This window comes from Arachis hypogaea, chromosome 14 (assembly GCF_003086295.3).
Source record: "Arachis hypogaea cultivar Tifrunner chromosome 14, arahy.Tifrunner.gnm2.J5K5, whole genome shotgun sequence".
Lineage (NCBI taxonomy): Eukaryota > Viridiplantae > Streptophyta > Magnoliopsida > Fabales > Fabaceae > Arachis > Arachis hypogaea.
The window spans coordinates 66726691-66743607 of record NC_092049.1 but is presented as its reverse complement, the minus strand read 5'-3'; the positions used below and the strand labels follow the sequence as shown (position 1 = coordinate 66743607).

At 37.7% G+C, this 16917-nt stretch overlaps 1 long non-coding RNA gene across 1 annotated transcript; it reads left to right on the top strand.

Annotated features, from left to right (window-relative positions):
- The first annotated feature begins 792 nt into the window (after positions 1 to 792).
- LOC112742083 (uncharacterized) lies at positions 793 to 5466 on the top strand. The gene is made up of 4 exons (XR_003171849.3): positions 793 to 1553; positions 1734 to 1805; positions 1891 to 2042; positions 5255 to 5466. It is a non-coding gene; the product is annotated as an uncharacterized lncRNA (long non-coding RNA).
- Positions 5467 to 16917: the final 11451 nt, after the last annotated feature.

Here is a 16917-nt window from a genome sequence, read left to right as displayed (position 1 = left end):
TATTGAAGATTCACTTGTCACAGTGAAATGTAGGCTTTCACACACTCTCAGGTTCAAGGATCAAACCTAAGAGAGCTACTTTTTGAAGAAAATTCAAATAGATGCTTATACAGTGATCGTCTATGTAACAACCCTAGTTTTTGAAAATCAAATAATTAGTTATTTGTGATTTATTTTATTTGTTGATAATTTTATTTTAAGAAAATTATTTTGCTAAAGGTAATTAAATGAAGTTTCATGATAATTGAAGTTTAAATTAATTAGAAATTTTATATAATCTTTATTAGATATTTGGTATAATTGAAATTATAATTCTAATAATTGAAAAATAAGAAAAATTGTATAATTTAATTTAAATAAATTCTACTTCGAATGAATTATGTTATTAATTTGAACTGCTAGAAATTATTTTATTAGAAATAATTAGATTGATATTTATAAATACTTTAAGTTTAAGTCAATTAATATTTATGTACAATTTTTATTATAATTAATTATTTTATAAATTGAAATTAAAGTTTCGAAAATAGAAAAATAATAGAGATTTGTATGATTTAATCTAAAAAATTGATATTTAAATTAAAATTGTACTTCACAAAATATAATTAACTTGTTCATTTTATAATTTAAATTAGAAATAATTGATTGAACTTAGCAATATGTTGATAAATAATGTTCCTAAATATTTTTAACAGAGTATATTTGATTCTAAAATTACTCTACTATTCAATTTTATCAAAATATCTATTCATAACTATCCATATTTTTTTATAAAATTCATAATTTTTAACCCCAAATTCCCAAATTGAATCAGAAACCTAATTTGCAAATTGAGGAACCCTAACCCTAGCTTCCCTTTGCCTCAGCCGCACCCCACCCCTCTTTCACCCTCTTCAGTGTAACACTCTCAGCCTCACTCAAACTCACACACGGACAAGAGAGGAAGAAGGAGAAGAGGACGGCGCCGGTTGGTTGGGTGCCGCCGTCGCTGTCGTTGCCACGTTTGAGGGAGGAAGAGATCAACAGAGAGTGCAGTTGCTGAGCCAGGATCGCTGCTGCTGAGGGCTTTATCGCCGCCGTCCATGGAGCTTCGAGTAGCGCCGCTGTGCCTTCGTCGCGCCTCCATTGCTGTTTAAGTCAGACCGTCGCGAAAGGAACCAGAGGATGGAGACGGGCCCAAGCCAGGAGCAGGAGGAAGAAGATGTCGCTGTGCCTCCCGTCGCCGTCGTTGTTCGTGCTCTGCCTGTCGCCGCCGTTCCGTGGAGTCCGCCCTGGTGCCGGTTGAACAGGGATGAGGGAGAGGCGTCGAGAGGGAGATGCAATGGAGGTCAGAGGGAAGAGCTGCCATCACCGCCATCCCGTCTATGAAGCTTGAGCTCGCGTTGCCGTCCTGAGCTTCGGCGCCGCCGTGGAGGAGAGTGGAGTAGTCACCGTCGTTGGAGAGAGGGAGAGCCAGAGGAGGACGAGACGTGTGAGAAAGGAGATGCACAGGGGAGGAACCGTTCCTCTGCTGCCGCTATCGCCGGAATTCCTGGTCACCGTCGTCGTTCATGGTAAGTCATTTAAGCCATAGCCATGAGAACCACTACCTCTGAACCCCAGTTGCTCTGTAACAATCTTGTATTTTCCTCTGATATTCTCGACTCTGTTCTGCTTCTCTTTTGTTTTGTCGTTCTTACTTCGTTGGTGTCCCTGCTGTTCTAACCGATTGGATTGGTGCTGCTGCTGCTAAGACGTATGCCCTGCTCTCTGGTTTCTATTTTTCCGAGTACCAGAGCTACTGCTCCATTCCCGTATTTCTTTTGGTAAGATAGGTTTTGTTCTGCAATCAATATTCTGATTACCGCTCCTTTGATGATCTGTTCTGTTTTACCCTTGTGTTTGCTTCAGCCTCTATTAAATTCCCTTCCAAAATATCTGTTGCTGCTACTAGAGTTGTGGGTGATGCCGCTGCCGTTCCAATTGTATTGGAATGACTACCTGCCACAAATTGGGGATAAAGGAAATTGTTACGTTAAATAATACGATTCCGGCTAATTGAGGTAGGGGATTTATTTCAAAATTAACAGTTTTAACTTATGAATGCCAATGAGGTTTAATGAGTAATTGCTAATAATTTATAATTATGATTAATTGATAGAAATAAGCTTGATTGATTTGAGATTGTGAAATTTGGATTACGTTTGGTATTGAGATGATTTTCTAGTATTTCAACTAATTTATTGATTTTAGAGTGTGGCTGTGAATATCATTGGGTGTTCTTGTTGTGAGTAATAGATTAATTGATAAGATTAATTCTGGTTGAGGCTATGATTGATATCGGTTTTCTGATTTTGATGTAATTGTTGAAAATTCTGATTTTAGGGGATTATGCTAAATTGGTTGAGATGTGGCTATATTCTAATTATTGAGAATAAGTGCTTGCTGTTGATTTTAGTTATCTGATATATATGAATGGCTGTGAATTTGACTTGTGACTGGCTGAAATTCATTTTGGTGGTTATTGAAGGATTAGAACTTAAAGGATTAAACTGTCTTGAGAACCTGATTTTCTGAAATAACATAGTAAATTTTAAGAGTATATAAATAATTTTATAATGGTTAGACTAATTTTCTGTGTCATGATTTATTGATTCTGACTTGGCTGTGATTGTGGCCGGTTTCATGGTTGTAAGTGATTAATTGATGATATTGATTTTGATTTGAGGCTGTAACTATTTCCAATTTTCTGATTGTTTGGAATTACTGAGAATCCTGCTATTTGATTATGTTGAGCTGGTTGCCATAGGCTGGTTTGCTTGATGGTTGCAAATTGACTGAAATTCTGATCTTTGACGGATTTATATTGAATTGAATGATGTGCTGGTTATTTGATATATTGTAACGGTAGTGGAATTGGTTGGTGGAATTAAGTTTGGAATGAGGTTGTGGGAATAAGATTGGTGTGGTATTAAAACTGATTTTGATTTGAGGCTGTGAATTGTGATTTGTGAGCCATGATTGAATTGTTTGAAAGTGAATAATAATTCGACTTCCTGGTTATGCTGATTTTCTTGATTTAGTTGTGAAATTGAAATGTAATTGATGATGGTGGATATTGTTGCAAGCTTGTTTGAGAAATTATTGGTTACTGGATAGGTTAATTTGACTAGATAATAATGTACTGAGTGTTGAACTGATTCAAGCTTGTGCTCGGTTTGGAATGGTTGTGATAATGGTTTAATTGTGACTGCCTTCTGATTATTTCAGAGTTGTTGGAAATTCATATTTTAGCTGATTATGTTGAGTTGGTTGTTATGGTTAATTTAAGGTTAACCAGAGTTGATTTCGAGAACGGTTAAATGATTGAAGGTTGATTACTAAAGTATTTTCTTAAAGTATGATCTTTAGAATAAATTGGTAACTTTACTAATAATTAAATAACTTTAAAAATAATTGGAAATATGAAAGGATGATGTTTGGAATATTAGAAGCTGGATTGATTTACTTTTAAAGAATGGTCTATGAAAACTCTGATTTTAATTAATGTTAGGATGTCGATTGTTAAACTATTTTATGATAAAATGACTACTGGGATTCTGTTATGAAAACTGCTGAAAAAAGGGGCTGGAGACTTGTTGAGAAAGAGGGAACCCGTAAGGGTGGCTAAGTCCGAGTTTTAGGGGAGGTGCTGCCGAAATTTTATAAAAATCTGAGGTTTCATTTGAAAAGTTATTTTAGAAGCTTTGAATTTGGAAAATTATATTACTTGAGTTTCATTTAGTTAAGAAAAGAATTATTCTATTTTAAATTTGATTTACCAAAGAAAGGTTTATGTTTCAAAATTAGACTATTTAAGAAAGAAACTATGTTTTGAGATTGATTCAATATGAAAAGAGTTATGTTTTAGGTTTGAAATAAAGGATGATCTTTTTAGAAGTTTGGTGAAATAATAATATTTGAATTTGAATGGTAAAGAGAGATGGTTTTTGAGTCTTTGGGAAGTTAGTAAACTTGAAAAAGAGTTTTATTTGGTTAATTTTATTAAGAGGGTGATGTTTTGAAAAATATTTAGCGAATTTAAAATAAATGATTTTCTTGAGTCTTTTGAAAGAAAATTAAATTAGAAAATAGTTTTAAAATTGGTTCGAGTTAAGAGGTTGCAAAAGTAGAAGTCGTAAAGTTTGTACATGATTGAATAAAGAGAGAGAGAAATATTGTATAAGAATATGTAACTGGAGATGAATAACGAGAATGATAACTTATGATGATAATTACAATGATTCTTTTGAGGAAAGGTATTCAGTTTATGAAATTGTTGGCAAGGACGTGGATTTTGTCCCGCTTGCGTATTTATGATTATAAAAGAGAATAAAAAGCAGAGGACCTGTTGAAAGGTCATTTGTTGCTTGAGGCAACCCAAGAGATATGTTTATTCATTTGTTGCGTTATGGCAACTCATGAGATATTTATGTGATGATCTGCTGCGTGAAGGCAGTCAGATAGATGGTGGTACGACCACTGAGAGCGCTTCCCTGGGATACTTAGTTATAAAGCTATTCTGTAAGTCAGAGGACTCTTACAGAGGTATCGAGAAAACACAACTAGCACATACTCCTGTAAGTCAAAGGACTCTTACAGTGAGTGTGTTGGGCAGATAAAAGCTGGCTAGCTCCGTCCTGCAAGTCAAAGGACTCTTGCAGTGGTTTGCCTCACAAGTCAAAGGACTCTTGCGAGGGGCGTTGCCAACAGGGAAGCCTTACCTGGTCAAAGGACTCCGGGTAACGTCGGGAGCGGGTATGTAACCGACAAATGAGCTCATTACCTGCACTAGGGTTAGACATGCATCATCCTTGTTTGTGCATTTGCATTTGATTGGGTTTGCTCGTTGTACTTTCCTGTGATTGTGCTGTCTGCCTTGCTGTGACTTGTTTGTGTGTTGAATTGAATCTTTGTTAGTGCTATTAGTTGGTGAATGTATGATGATGAGTAAGAATTGATGTTGTGATTGAAAATTAATTGTGTGGTTGAGAAATGCTTAATGCGACCAGTTTTATATTTTGGAATTTGTTTTGAGCTTAGAGATTTTCTTTGGAAGAGGTAAATAATTAGTTAAAGAAAAACCAAGAATAGTATTTTCATAAGGGTTTGATAAAAATATAGTTTCCTTGAGTATGTTAATTATTTGCATTTTATTTCATTACTTTTACGGTATTCCCATTCCCTACTGAGAACGTGTGGTTTGTTCTCACCCCAAAATCTTCCACCCTTTCAGTGACACAGGTTCGAAGACTCAGTTTGAAGCTGCGGGCGATTATAGTATTTATTTATGAGATAAGTTTTTGAGTTAGGTTATTTTCATAGAATTCCCTCGCCCTTGTTACTTTAGTTTTTATTTTATGCAGAGGGATAGGAGTTGTACCTGAATTTTATTTAAATTTATTTTGTATAATATTACTATTATCAATAATTATGTGATTATTATTACTTGGTGATGTTTGCTATATGATTTTGATTAACAAAAACAAAAAATTTCTGGTATTTTTACTAAAATTGAATCGCGATATTGAACTAAAGGCTTAATAGTAAATAGTTAATAAAGAAAACAGGTCAATAACGCCTTACTTTTGGTACGATCATGACGTATTGGAAGTTGGGTCGTTACAGTCTAGGTGTGGAGTATGTAGGTCAAGGCGGAAGTGTGGGTCAACTGCCTAAACAAAGTCTGGTTCGTGACAAAACTGTTCCGTTTTTAACTGTTTGACCACCATTGACCGAGTCAATTGCAAGTTCGGTCTTAATAATGAACCGAATCGGATAGGATATCGGTTCACTAGTTTTTTAGTCGAACCGGCCAGTCTAGCCGGTTCTGATAACTATGGCTAAGTCAATTAGACTTGCATTTTTATGAGTATGATTTTAGAGTCAAATATCCATCTTTTACTCACTCTCAAGTTCAAAGATCGACCTTTAGAGACACCACTTTTTTATGGGAATTCAAATGGATGCTCCTACAATGATCTACATGTTGCTGGTCTATGTGTGGAGCGCGTGGGTCAAGGAGGAAGTGCAGGTCAACCACCTAAACCGAGTCTGATTCGCGACAAAACCACCCAGTTTTCAATGGTTTGACCGTCGTTGACCGAGTTAATTGTAAGCCCGGTCTTAATAATGAACCGAACCTGATAGGACATCGGTTTACTGATTTTCTGGTCAAACCAGCCGGCCGGTTCGGTTCTGATAACTATGGCTAAGTTGTTATACTTGCATTTTTACGAGTTTGATTTTAGAGTCAAATATCCATCTATTTAAGTCAAGTAAACGAGCTAGTCCGACGGATTTGGCTCATTTTGACGATCCTAATTAATTCAAGAGCTAGCTCAAATTAATTTTTATTGAATGAATTCCAAAATGATTCTAATTAATAATAAAACTTGTAAGATCATATACAAATAAAGCCTCGTATATAACAATTTAATTATCTTATCTATTATATATTTTTCTAGTATATTTTGTGATTGAAAATATCAACATTATACTCTCATTTTCTAAAGATATTGAATTTTTAAACTTGTCTTTAAAATATTTTAATTTTAAACTTTAATTCAAATTAACAGTAAACTTTCCATTAAAAATAATGACAAATTTGTGATCTAATAGGAAAAAAATCTTTTTTAAGAAAAAGGTTTTGATTTGAGTTGTTTGTAAAATTTTTGAAAATTAACATGTTGCTAGAATATTGTAAATTATTAGTCATGACTTTGGGACATTAATTATTCTCCCATTTAAAATAGCTTTATATTAGTGACAAAATTATGACAAATCACATTAGCGTGCTTGGCAAATTTGCTTCAAACTTTTCATGAATTTTTCATGGATTTATATAGAGGTTAGTGATTACTAGCAACATGAAATAAGGATAGAATAAGGACTAACATTTTCTCTGACAAATTAGTAGCAACACGAAATAAGCGAGAAAAGTCTATCAGTTGTTAAACGGTCGCTAATTCCTCACTAACTAAGTTTTTGATTAGTGACTCAATTGCGACCAGTTACTTCTAAAATTTTCTCGATTAGCTTTGGATTTGTTATAACTCTGCAATGGATTTCCAACAAGATTAGTGGTGTGGAATTTATAACCCACAAACTAACCGGCAAGTGCACTGGGTTGTACCAAATAGTACCTCAAGTGAATGAGGGTCGATCCCACGAGGATTGATGGACTAAGTAACAATGGTTAAGTGATTTAGTTAGTTAGACAAACAGAAAAGAGTGTTGAGAGTTTAAATGCATCAAACAGTTATTCAGAGAATCAAAAAACAAGCAGCAAATTGAGATGAAATATGTATGGAGAAAACAGTTAAGGTTTCAGAGATATCTATCTTCCGGATTGACTTTTCCTACCAACTATTTTAATCATGCAAGATTTAATTCTGGAAAACTATATATGACTAAACCCTAATTTCTTAGACCCTTTTAGTCTCCTCTAACCTTCATCAACCACCAATTCCTTGGTCACTTGATTCCAATTTGAGGGTTAAGATCAATTTTAGTTTATATGCCACAAAACGCTAATTACTCAAGTATAAGAGGATTATATGTCATGTATCCCGTTAAGTCCAGATAATTAGAAGTTTAGGAGAAATTGTTTTCAAGCTGTTGTTCAAGTAAAGAGCTTTCCCAAGTTTTACAAGAATGCAATTAGAACAAGGGTCATACTTCCATTCCACCCAAATTCATAAGATAAAGAACGAAAACAATTCTTGAAGTAGAAATCAGTACATGAATTAAAATAGAAAAATAATAGTATCAATCCATACAATAGATAGAGCTCCTACCCTTAATAGTGGATGTTTAGTTGCTCATGGTTCAGAGAGAAAACTAGGATTCTATAAAACTGTAAATTGCGAAATGAGGTAAGAGAGAAGAGAGAGCCCGAATGGCTGATTCTTTTCCCTTTTATATCTAATCTTAATTAATGTAAAATATATCTTTTAAAACTAAATAATATCTTTTCCTATTTATAATATAAAATAAAGTTTAATCAAAATTAAATGATGATCTTCGTGCATCTTCAATTGATGAATGGGGACCACTTTGACTCCTATAGTTGGCGCCTAACTTGGAAGGGAGTGGTGCCTAACTTCATGGTGGCCGAACCAAATTGTGTGTTGTTGGTGGTGTTGGCGCCTAACTTGGAAGGGAGTGGCACCTAACTTCATGCTGGCCGAACCAAATTGTGTGTGCTTATTGTACTTGGCGCCTAACTTGAGAAACCTCAAGTTAGGTGCCACCTTGGCAGTGAACTTGGAGTCTCTTTCTTAGTCCTGGTGCCTAACTTGGGAAAAATCAAGTTGGGCGCCACTTATGTAGCATGCAATTGATGGATTAGGTTTGTCTTGGCGCCTAACTTGGAGAACCCCAAGTTAGGCGCCACCCTTGCCGATTTGCTGGAGAAGAAGTATGGACTATTATACATCCTTGGAAAGCTCTGAAAGTTAGCTTTCAACGCCACTGGAATCACGTCAATTGGACCTCTGTAGCTCGAGTTATTCATGTTAGAGTGTAGGGAGGTCAGGGTTGACAACATCATTTGCTTTCTTCTCTTTTTCTACAGAAACTCCATCAAATCCATCCAAATGCCCCCTGAAATAAACAGAATTGCACATGACTCAAAGTATCATCCACAGTGGCTAAAAGATATTTAATTCTTGATTAAACTCAACAATTTAATTGCAAATTCACTAGGAAAAGATAGGAAAGATGCTCACGCATCACAACACCAAAATTGAATTTTTGCTTGTCCTCAAGCAACCAAAACTAATACAGGTTTAAGAAGTGAACTTGCATGAAAAGTGAGAGTTCAATTAGGCTCATGTCTCTTCTTGAAGTGGGGTTTACCTATTGCAATCCTGAATAGTTTTGGCATCTCACTCTCCTTTGAATTAGAGGAATGTCACTGTCATTTGGAATTATAATCCGAATAATATTACGAATTCTCAAATCTTTTATACTTCAGTTTAATGCAAATTTCCTTTAATTCTCTTTTCTTTGGTGCTTTGCACCCTAAGCCTAGCCGTAACTTTAAATGTTTTGTCTCAAAGATTACTTGAAACAAAAACACCACAAGCACTTAACTGGGAAACTCTCTTTAAGTTCTGATTTTTCTTTCAGTTACTCCTAGACAGTGGTGCTCAAAGCCTTTGGGATACTCTGTTAATTACATTTGATCTCAACTCTTAGTGTTCTGTCTCAAGGATTACTTGACACATTCACACCACAAGCATATGACTAGGGAAATAACTCTTTGAGCTTTTAATCATGTCTGACCTCCCTAGTCATTGATGCTCAGAGCCTTAGACCTTGCTTTTATTTTTCTTTTGCTGTTTCTTTTGCTTCAAGGATTAAGCTTTCATTTACTTCAGAGAATTCATAATAGTTCTCTAAATTCCTGTTCTTTATACATCAACATCCTTTGATTCAAATTTAAATATGCATGGTTCATGTCATGCATTCAGAATCACAAAGAATACCACCACATTTAAGTAAATAATACTATTGTTTGTTATAAACTCTATTTCTCATGCAATACATCTTTTTCTTCTTCTTTTTCTTTTGAATTCAAGCTCAGTGAGCGATACATGAGACGCTTTTCAAAATTAAAAGCAAATAACAGAATTAAAATAGCAAATTAAACTAAAAATTAGGAATTGAACTAACAAAGGATCATGCAGAAACTAAGACAAAATAGCAGAAAACAGGGACATAACATAGTAATGGCAAAATAATATAGGAAGTAAAAGTAACTGAGCCACCTCAATCTTCATGGTGGGGATCTCTCTCCTCTAGCTGTGATCCATATGGTCCTCTCAGGTGGCCATAATCCTATCTCAGCTAGGAAATCTCCTGGCGCTGAGAGTCCTGAGCAGCTCTCATCTGATCGAGGGTGGTCGGGAGATACTCCCAACGGTTGTTCTGTGTCACCCTCATCTCCTCAATGGAGAAGGTGAGCTGCTGCCAGTATTCCTGAGGAGGGCAGTAGTGTTCCTGAGGCACTAGTGGCTGGTCCTATTGAGCTTCCTCCTCAACTTGCTCTTCTCTTGGGGCCCTGTGCTGTTCCCTGTGAGTCTCCATGGCCTTCTTGGTAATTGGTATCTCAATAAGAATGGGGATATCATTCTCCACTTTTACCCCTGCTGCTTCACATAGGCGGTAAATTAGATGCAGAAAACTAAGCCTAACCTTCTTAAGAGAATTAGAGGCAATATTGTCTATCTGTTCTAGAATGATTTCCTCTACATTCACCACTTTTTCCTTCATGATACAGTAAATCATGATAGCCCGATCCACAGTGCATTCGGACCGGTTGCTAGTAGGCATGATAGAACTTCGAATGAAGTCTAACCATCCCCTAGCTACAGGAAGAAGATCAGTGCTCTTTAGTTGGTTCGGCTTCCCCTCAGCACCTATCCTCCACTGAAAACCCAGAATGCGTAATTCTTCAATAACTTGATCTAGTTCTTGGTCTCTGTGCATTCTCTCACTGTAAAAGGCAGTTAGCTGAGGTGGACGCAGCAGATGGTGGGCTTGTCAGATGCTTCTTGGGATGAAATCAATGACCTTGCCTCTTACATAACTCTTATAATCCTTCTCATTGACACCCTCAACGTCCTTTTACGTGACCCAGAGGTTTCCATAAAATTCTTGGACCAACAATTGTCCAACCTCCGTGTGCGGGCTGCACAGAAAATTCCACCCTCTTCTCTCAATTTCAAATTGGATTTCTAAATATTCATCCAGTTTCAGTGCAAGTCTCACTTCTAGAGTTATAGCCCTCTTATAGGTATGATCATAAAATTGTTCTTCATGGAGCTTGGATCGGAACCTGTGTGTATCATGAGAATTGGTGGCTGACTTTTTGCCTTTCCTCTTGTTTGAGGGTGCACTAGTTTTGGGTGCCATTATAGAAAACAGAGAAAATCAACAAGCAAAATGACAAAACCAAACTTAAAACTTTTGCTCGTTCCTGATCAAATTAGGAGAACACAAAGGGGAAGACAGAAGAAAGTGAAAAAGAAGAAATTAAAAATTAATGCTAAAATTTTCTTTTCTGATCTTTTTTTTTTTGACAAAATAAAGAAAGACAGAAGAAGTAAAGAAGATGAGAGGGGGCACCGGGAAATATAGGAGGGTGTCGGGGTAAGGGTTTAGTTGTTCTTCGAAGAGGGGGTGAAGGTTTGTGGTAGTGGGTGGAACAAGTGAAGAGAATGGTGGGGGGAGGAGCTGGCTTGTTCTTTGAAGAGAAGGATTGGGGGAAGGAATTGGAATTAGTTGAGTGTGTATAGAAGGGTGGGTGAAGGGTGTTGAGGTGTGGCTTGAAGTGGGAAGGAGGGGGGCTTATATAGAGGGTTGGGTTGGGTTCCGTTGGGTGGAAAGTGTCACGGGATGGTGCGGGGAAGGGTGAAGGCTTTGAAAAAGGGGAGGGTATCTTGGAATTGATTGGGAGGGTTTTGATGGGAATGGGGACCAGATCAAAGTAGATTTGCTTAACCAAATAAGGTGATATGGTTTGGATTTGGTGAGCAATTCGAAGCCGGTGCCGAACTTGGAATAAGGGGCGCCTAACTTGGGGCAAAAGTATGGCCTGGCACCTAACTTCCCTTGATATATCAATCTGGCGCCTAACTTTAACAATGGGGCACTTAACTTGAGGTGTCCCAAATGTAATGCAACTCTACTCCATTGTGTGGCGCCTAACTTCGGATACCTGGCACCTAACTCCAAGCCTCTCGAATCGAATGCAGTTCCAACGCTTGGTGTGGCGCCTAACTTGATGTAGCCAAGTTAGGCGCCACCCTTCCCGAGAGTAACATCAAACTTGTACGCAACATTGGCGCCAAACTTTAAGGGGTGAAGTTAGGCGCCACCCCTCTAGTAAGTAACACCCAAATTCAGCATATATGTGGTGCCTAACTTGAATTTTTGAAGTTAGGCGTCAACCAATCCAAAACAACTTCTTCCAGGGTGTCAGAAACTCTGTCTTCAGGTCCATGTTTCTGTTCTAATTACTCTGCATGATCCAAACACACGTAAAACAAAGGAAAAATAGTAAAAACTTAACTAAAGCCAATTAAATAACAAAATCAAAGTAAAAGAAATCAGACTAAAGGATACGAAAACATCGGGTTGCCTCCTGACAAGGGCTTCTTTAACGTCACTAGCTTGACGGTCAGTTCTACTAGTTTAGCAGATGAGCAGACCTTTGGCGATCAATCTCGCCTCCAAGATAGTGCTTCAAACACTGGCCAATAACTGTAAACCTTCTGTCAGAATTCTATTCCTGAATTTCCACATGACCATACGGTGATGCTCTGGTTACTACAAAGGGTACTGACCACCGAGATTTCAGCTTCTTGGGAAAGAGTTTGAGCCTTGAATTGAACAGAAGCACTCTCTGACCTGGCTCAAAGACTCTGATGGCAATCTTCTTGTCATGCTATATCTTAGTTCTCTCCTTATAGAGCATGGCATTCTCATAGGCCGAATATCTAAATTCATCAAGCTCATTCAACTGAAGCATTCTCTTTATTCCTGCAGCTTGAGCATCAAAGTTCAGAAACTTGATTGCCCAATAAGCTCTATGCTCCAGCTCAACTGGCAAGTGGCAGGCTTTACCATAGATCAACTGATAAGAGGACATGCCAATAGGTGTCTTGTATGTTGTCCGGTATGCCCAGAGAGCATCATCAAGCTTCCTAGACCAGTCCTTCCTTGAGATACTGACAGTTTTCTCCAGAATCCTCTTGAGGTCTTTGTTAGAAAACTCAACCTGTCCACTTTTCTGAGGGTGATAGAGGGTTGCCACTATATGACAGACTCCATACCTCTGCAGAAGTGAGTCCAGCTGTCTGTTATAGAAGTGACTTCCACCATCACTAATGAGTGTCTTTGGGACACCAAACCAGCTGAAAATATATCTCTGAAGAAAGCTCATCACCACTTTGGCATTATTGGTGGGCAGAGCCATAGCTTTCACCCACTTGGACACATAATCAACTGCCACCAAGATATAATTGTTAGAATATGAAGGTGAAAAAGGTCCCATGAAGTCAATACCCCACACATCAAACAACTCAATCTCAAGAATCCCCTGTTGTGGCATTTCATGGTTGGCAAGGAGATTCTTAGCTCTTTCACATCTGTCACAGTTCTTCACAAATGCTCTTGAGTCCCGGAAGAGAGTTGGCCAGTAAAAACCGCTCTGAAGGACCTTTGTAGCTGTCCTTTCACCACCAAAGTGGCCTCTATAATCAGAGCCATGACAGTGCCAAAGAATCTGCTGTGTTCCCTCATCTGAGACACATCTCCAGATTATACCATCTAAGCATCTTCTAAAATGGTATGGTTCCTCCCAAAAGTAGTACTTTGCACCAGTCAGTAGCTTTTTCACTTGTTTACTTTACTCATTTGGAATGAAGGATTTGTAATTTGCAATGTTCGCAAACCATGGAGCTTGCTGAATGACAAAAAGTTACTCATCCAGAAATGTCTTAGTCACAGCTGTGGGTGGATGCATGCCTTCGTCAGGTTCAATCTTGGAAAGGTGGTCAGCTACTGGATTTTCTGACCCTCTCCTGTCTTTGATCTCAATATCAAACTCCTGAAGGAGTAGCACCCATCTGATTAATCTTGGTTTAGAATCCTGTTTGGTAAGAAGGTAATTCAAAGCAGCATGATCAGTATAAATAATAACCTTAGAACCAATTAAATAGGACCTAAACTTATCAATAACATACATAATAGCTAATAATTCTTTTTCTGTAGTTGTGGAATTCTTTTGAGCATCATTTAACACATGACTAGCATAGTAAATGACATGCATAAGCTTGTCGTGCCTCTGTCCTAAAACATCTCCTATAGCATAATCACTAGTATCACACATTAATTCAAATGGCAAATCCCAGTCAGGGGGAGCTATGATGGGAGCAGAGGTAAGGTTTGCTTTCAGAGTTTCAAAAGCATGCAGACATTTAGCATCAAATACAAAAGGAACATCAGCAACCAATAGGTTTCTCAATGGTTTAGCAATTTTAGAAAAATCCTTTATAAATCTTGTGTAAAATCCTGCATGACCCAAGAAACTCCTTACTGCCTTAATATTAGTTGGTGGTGGAAATTTTTCAATTACCTCCACCTTGGCGCTATCAACCTCAATCCCCTTGCTTGAAATCCGGTGTCCAAAAACAATACCGTCTGTGACCATAAAGTGACATTTCTCCCAATTTAAAATAAGGTTTGATTCTTGGCACCATTTCAAGAACAGCGATAAATGCTTAAGGCAGGATTCAAAAGAATTATCAAAAACAAAAAAGTCATCCATGAATACCTCAAAAAACGTTTCAACCATATCAGAAAAAATTGAAAGCATACACCTCTGAAAAGTTGCTGGGGCATTACAGAGTCTAAATGGCATTCTCCTGTAAGCAAATACTCCAAAAGAACATGTGAATGCCGTCTTTTTCTTGATCTAGAGGGTCCACTGCAATTTGGTTATATCTAGAATATCCATCTAGAAAATAATAAAAAGCATGAACAACTAACCTCTCAAGCATCTGATCAATGAAAGGCAGGGGGAAGTGATCCTTCCTTGTAGTAGTGTTGAGCCTTCTGTAATCTATGCACATATGCCATCCTGTGATGGTCCTTGTAGAAATTAGCTCATTCTTTTCATTCTTGATCATTGTCATCCCTCCTTTCTTGGGAACTACCTGCACAGGACTCACCCAAGGGCTGTCAGAAATAGGGTATATAATGCTGGCTTCCCATAGTTTCATTACCTCTTTTTGGACCACCTCTTTCATAGTTGGATTGAGTCTTCTTTGTGGTTGCAGAACTGGTTTAGCATCATTTTCAAGAAGGATCTTGTGCATACACTTGGTTGGACTAATCCTCTTTAAATCACCAATGGTCCACCCAAGAGCTATTTTATGGCTCTTGAGCACTGTAATCAGCGCCTCTTCCTCACCATGCTTCAAAAAAGAGCAACTAATCACTGGATATGAATCATTTTCACCTAGGAACACATATTTCAAAGAAGGTGGCAAGGGCTTTAGCTCAAGCTTGGAGACTTCTTCCTCTACCTTAGGCATGCTCACCATGTTCTTCCGGGGTGGTGAATCATCAATCTCGAGTAATTCATACTCAGAGAGAGGATCCAGAATCTCATCAAGTACCTCAACTTCTAGTACCTCTTGAACAAGTGGTTCAATTACATCAACTCTCATACACCCTTCAAAATCATTAGGGTGTTTAATAGCTTCAAACATATTAAGGACCACCTGTTCTTCATTGACCCTCAGGGTTAGTTCACCCTTATGCATGTCAATCAGAGCTCTACCTGTAGCTAAAAAGAGTCTTCCAAGAATAATAGAGGACTTTTAATCCTCTTCTATATCCAATATGACAAGATCAGCAGGAAAAATAAATGGCCCCACTTTCACAAGTAAATCCACAACCACCCCCATAGGAAATTTAATAGAAAGATCAGCAAGTTGAAAAGAAATACGAGTGGGTTTTACCTACTCAATTTTGAGCTTTTTCATTACTGAAAGTGGCATGAGGTTGATGCTAGCTCCAAGATAATACAAAGCTCTCTGAATAGTGACATCTTCAATGGTGCAAGGAATTACAAAGCTTCTTGGATCCTGCATCTTCTCAGGAAGGTTATGTTGAATAATAGCACTGCATTCCTTAGTTAACACCACTATCTCTTTTTCCTTCCAATTCTTCGTGTTAGCCAATAGTTCTTTCATGAATTAGCACAGAGAGGCATTTGCTCAAGAGCCTCAGCAAAAGGAATGTTGATCTAAAGCTTCTTGAAGACTTCTAAAAACTAGAAAATTGCTTGTCTTTGGAAGCCTTCTGAAGTCTCTGAGGATATGACATTTTAGGCTTGTACTCAGGAGCCTTTGGCAATGTAGGATGAGTGTCAAAAGAGACTGGGAATGGGTTATTTGCACGCCTAGGAGGGACGTGCTCCACCTCTTCTTTCTTCTCCTTTGGAGCTTCTTTTTCAACTTGCTCCTCATTGACCTTAGTCTCAGAACCAGCTACTTTACCACATCTCAATTGAATGGCCTTGCAGTATTCTCTTGGGTTCACCACTATATCACCAGAAAATGTACTTGGAGGCCTCTTAGGTATTTGCTTACTCAACTGGCCTACTTGCACCTCCAAGTTTCTGAGTGAAGCTCTAGTCTCCTGTATAAAACTAGCTAGTAGTGCTTCTAAATCAGTGTTCTTCTGGGGCTGAGAATTTGCCTGCTGAGGTGGTTATTGTTGATGAGACTGAAACTGGCAGTTATTATGATTATTCTGTTAAAAACTGCCCTTAGAATTATTGTTAAAATTCTATGGTCTCTGAGGTTGCTCTCTCCACCCCAAATTTGGATGATTTCTCCACCCCTGATTATAAGTTTTAGCATATGGATCATTATTGGAATTTCTAGGAGCATTCCCCATGTAGTTGACATGTTCACAAGAAGATTGAGCATAATCATAATTCTCACCTTGCATAGAGCTACCAGTCATGTCATAAAGAGCCTCTTGAGGTGCATTTTGAGTATTAACAGTTGAAACTTGCATCCCACTCAATTGTTGAGTAATCAAATTCATCTGCTGAGACAAAATTTTGTTCTGAGCAAGAAGAGCATAAAATGCCTCTACTTCCAAAATGCCTTTTTTCTGAGGTGTCCCGAATCTCACAAGATTCCTGTTAGATGAGTAGAGATATTGGTTATTAGCAAACAACTCAATAAGCTCAGTAGTCTCCTCTGGTGTCTTTTTCATGTACAATGAACCACCTGCAAAATTATCTAAACACATTTTTGACATTTCACATAATCCCTTATAAAAGATATACAGCTGAGTCCATTTAGA